The following is a 4,888-nucleotide window of genomic DNA, read 5'->3' on the forward strand; positions in this document are numbered from 1 at the left end:
ATCAATGAGTAATGATCTGTACGTCCTCCATCAGTTTCATGAATATTTGGCATTTTCCCACCGACGCCTAATAGCATGTATCCTTCGTTAGGAGCCTATCAAGTTTTTTAAAAAAATACTCAATTACACTAGTGGGGTAAATGGTTACTTTGGTGTTAAAAGCTATGTTAAACCGAATATTGTTAGGATAAGATAGTTGTTAGTATCTAGGGTTTATCATATCCCTTGTAACAATCTTGATGTATATCCAGCACCACCATAGCCTTAGTTGGCTGAGTATATATATGAGCTCTAGGCCGCCGTTCTTGGTGAGCCAATCTAATCTACATCTTCTAGTTTCACATGGTATCAGGCCCTCTCGCATAGCTGCTTGATGGGTTCTCCTTCTGCTGGCGCCATGACTTCCTCGGCCATGACCTCCCTTGCTCTGACGGCTTCTCTCTCGGCGCCCTCCACCTCTTCCGTTCCACCTCCCTCTCCCGATCTCATCACGGCCAAACACACCACCTCCATCTACCTCTTGTGGAAAGTACAGATTCTTCCTCCTCTCCGCATCAGCAATGTCACCGGCTACATCGATGGCACCTCTTCCACTCCTCCTCGGCTCCTTCCACCCGATGACAAGGGGAACATGCGCTCAATCCCGAGTATGCTGTCTGTTACCGTCAGGAACAGATTGTCCTTATCTACCTGCTCTCCTCTCTCACGGACGATGTCCTCCAGCAGGTTATTCGCTTTGACACCTCTCGCGCCATCTGGGCGCACCTTGAGGAGATGTATCCTGCCCACTGCCATGCTAGTGTTGTGTAGATCAAGCTCGACATGGCCAACTTCCACAAGGACAAACTCTCCATGGTGGATTACTTCGCCAAGATCCGCTCCTACGCCGATCAGCTGGCGGCTGTTGGGCGTCCCATGCGGGACGACGACATCATGACCGCTGTCACCGGTCTGGACAGCGACTATGAGCCCCTCATTACTGTTGTCACTACCCGGATCGATGAGATGACTCTGGGGGAGCTCTACTCCCACGCCCTCTCCTTCGAGCGTCACCGCGAGTATCACGCTGCTCACCTTCATCTTCACGTCGGCGGCTCTTCTGTCAACTATGTCACCCGCGACAAGAACGACAACAACAACAACCGCGGTGGCAACCGTGGCAATTATCGTGGCAAGGGCCGTGGTAATCAAGGTGACCGTGATGACTAAGGCAACAACAACCGCGGTGGCAATCGCGGTGACCGCGGCGGCAATCGACAGCAGGGTGACTACAGCGGCAACCGCGGTGGTGGTGACCGTGGTGACTATGGGGGTGGTGCTGACACCCGCGTCCAATGCCAACTCTGCCGTGGCTCCGGGCACTATGCTTGGGAATGTGGGCAGCGTTATAATCATGCTTTTCAACCCCAACACTCCAAGATGGCAGGCCTGGCGGCTGCCTCTCCGCCGTCTATCCTCGGTGACCTGACCTGGTTCACTGACATGGGGGCGTCCGACCACATCACCTCGGATCTGGATCGCCTCACAATAAAGGAGAAGTACCTGGGGCGGGACTGCATTCATACCACCTACGGCTCAGGTTTGCACATAGCTCATCGTGGTCATGAAATCCTTCCTACTCCTTCTGCAAACCTCAAACTTCGCAACATCTTACATGTTCCTGATGCCTATAAAAATCTTCTCTCTGTTAATCGTCTTGCCATTGATAATCATGCTTATCTAAAATATTACCCTTCTCATTTTCTTATGAAGGATTTGATCACCAAGAGGGTCCTTCTTCAAGGTAGCTGTGAAAATGGACTCTACCCTATTCGGCCCTCACCCTTTCGTGCTCTACCTTTGGTTCGGCTCTATGCTGAAGATTGGCATGCTAGGCTCGGCCACCCATCCACACAAGTCATTCAGCATGTTTTGGCATCCAATAAATTGTCCTCTTCTAGTCGGTCTTTGACGCATGTGTGTAATGCTTGTCAACAAGGCAAAGCACATCAGTTACCTTTTCCTAGATCTTCAAGTGTTTCCTCGTTTCCATTAAACTTGTTTTCTCATATTTGTGGGGACCTGCCAAGACTTCCTCTGGCGGGTTTCAGTACTATGTTTCATTTATCGATGATTATAGTAAATTTCTGTGGATCTATCTTCTTAAACAAAAATGTGATGTGTTTGATGTTTTTCGAGATTTTCTTGCCCATGTTGAACGTTTACTATCTCGCAAACTCATATGCGTTCAATCTGACTGGGGTGGGGAATACGAGAAACTTAGCAATACTTTTTTCCGTCAACTTGGCATCACACATCACGTATCTTGCCCACACACACACCAACAAATGGTTCTGCCGAGCGAAAACACCGTCACATTGTTGACATGGGTCTTTCTCTCTTATCACATGCACCTATGCCTTTGCGGTTCTGGGATGAGGCACACCTCTTTGCCTGTTATCTTATTAATCGCCTTCCTAGCCGTGTCATAGGAAGCATAAGCCCTATGGAAAAACAATTCCATGCCAAACCCGACTACAATTCCCTTCGCACCTTTGGTTCTGCCTGTTGGCCCAACCTCAGGCCATACAACGCTCACAAACTCGCCTTTCGATCTCAACAATGTGTGTTTGATGGCTACTCCGTCACAAGGGCTACAAGTGTCTTCACTTGCCCACAGCCCGGGTTTATATTTCACGTGACGTAGTTTCTGACGAGACTATTTTTCCATTTGCCACTGCCCAAAATACTCCTATTCCACCGCGCGTTTCAGAAAATGCCATCCTTCTAATTCCGCGTGATCACCTGAGTTATGTCAAGTCTATTTCACGCACTAACATGGATGCCGGATCCTCGTCGCCACAGAAAATCCCAAGTGCGGGATCCCAGGCGGATCCGGGCGCTGGATCCGGAGCAGATCCTCCCTCGGATCACTCGCCCTCAGGCAACAGCGACGCGCCCTCCCGCGCACCTGGCGACAGTGACCGGGGCGAGCCCACGTCTCCACTGGGCCATGTGGTGCCCTCCGCGCCCTCCCATGCGACCGACGAACGCGACCGGGGTGAGCCCACGCGTCCAGTGGTCCACGTGGCGTCTGCGAATGGGCGGCCCGCCTCCTCGCCAGCGTCTCCTGTATACCTGGCCAAATGGACCGGCCAGGCATGGCACGGCCCAACCTGGGTTAAACGGACCAGGCACGACACGGCCCGTCCAGGCACGCTAAGTAATTGTGCCGGGCCGGGCCGGCACCCGTGCTGGCCTCTCTGGCCCAGGCACGGCCCCCTTGCTACATGGGCTGGCACGGCGGCCCATCTAGCACGCCGACAGAGCTGGCCCGAGTAGGCATGTTCAGGTATAGGCGCAACCTACATTGATCGTTGGCTATTTTCTTTTTTTCTTAAAAAAACATCGATCGTTGCCCCGTTGGCTATGGATCGCTACCTCGTTGGCATCACTGAAATAAAAAAATGAGTCATTGGCTGGCCGCCCGTGACCATGTGCAGCTCCACAGTGTGCCAGTCCGCTCGTGCCAGAGTCAACATCGATGCATGGATAAGGGATCGCAGGCACGCACATCTCCCTTGTCCTGGCTCCCTGTCTTTGGTAGGTGTTCGTAGCAGTAGAAATACGTAGCACCAGGGTAGTTGTGCCGTGCCGGGCTGGCACGCGTGCTAGGCATGGCAGCCCAGGCACGGCCCTAGCCGGGCCACATGCCAGGCACGACCCACTAAGCTACGTGCCGTGCCGGCCCATGACGGGCCGGGCACACGGGCTATTGTGTCGGCCCGATAAAACCGGTCCATTTGGATAGTCTCTTGTTCCCCATGCACGCGTATCCTCCGACCTGGCGGGACCCGCCTCTGGGCCGTCTCCTTAGGTCGTGGTAGGACCTACGGATGGGTCGGCCCGAATGGCCTCTTCAGGGCAGGAACCTACTGTGGGGTCGCCGCCTGACTCCACCTGCGGTTTGGGATTCGAGACGGATCTGTCGGCCACTGCTGTGACAGACCGCGACGTGGGATCCCAGGCGGATTCTCCCGCCCGTACGGCTGCATGCGCCCCCTTTGGATCGTCTGTGGCATCTGGATCCGCTACTCCAGTGCATGCAATGGTGACGCGCACTCGCGACAACACTCGCACTCTTCTGCAGCGCAAGGATGGCACAGTCACATATGACCCGTCTAGCCGTGCTTTTCTAGCGACCCGGGAGCCTACTAATCATCGTGAGGCGGTGACATCTCCAGAGTGGTGTCGCGCCATGTCGCGCCATGAAACTTGAGCTTGACGCATTACATCAGAATGGTACTTGAACTTTAGTCCCTCCTCCATCTCGTGTTAATGTCATTGACTGCAAATGGGTTTTCAAGCTCAAGCATAAATCAGATGGCTTGGTGGATCGTCATAAGGCGCGCCTTGTCGCAAAAGGGTTCAAATAGCGGTATGGTTTGGACTATGATGATACGTTCAGTCCGGTTGTCAAGCCTGTGACCGTTTGACTAGTTCTATCCAGTGCAGTCTCTTGTGGTTGGTGTTTGCGTTAGCTGGATGTTCAAAATGCATTTCTTCATGGCATTCTCCAAGAGGAAGTATACATGCGGCAACCCCCTGGTTTTGTTGATCCTTCTGCCCCTCAACACCTATGCAAACTCCAGAAGGCTAGTTATGGTCTCAAACAGGCTCCTCGAGCGTGGTATTCTCGGTTGAGTTCTCGGCTGCAGCAACTTGGTTTTTCATCATCAAAGGCGGAGACCTCACTTTTTGTTTTCAATCGTGCTGGCGTCACTATATTCATGCTGTTGGGGAACGTAGTAATTTCAAAAAAAAATCCTACGTACACGCAAGATCATGGTGATGGCATAGCAACGAGATGGGAGAGTATTGTCCACGTACCCTCGTAGACCGTAAGCGG

Source organism: Triticum dicoccoides, chromosome 3B (assembly GCF_002162155.2).
Source record: "Triticum dicoccoides isolate Atlit2015 ecotype Zavitan chromosome 3B, WEW_v2.0, whole genome shotgun sequence".
Classification (NCBI taxonomy): Eukaryota; Viridiplantae; Streptophyta; class Magnoliopsida; order Poales; family Poaceae; genus Triticum; species Triticum dicoccoides.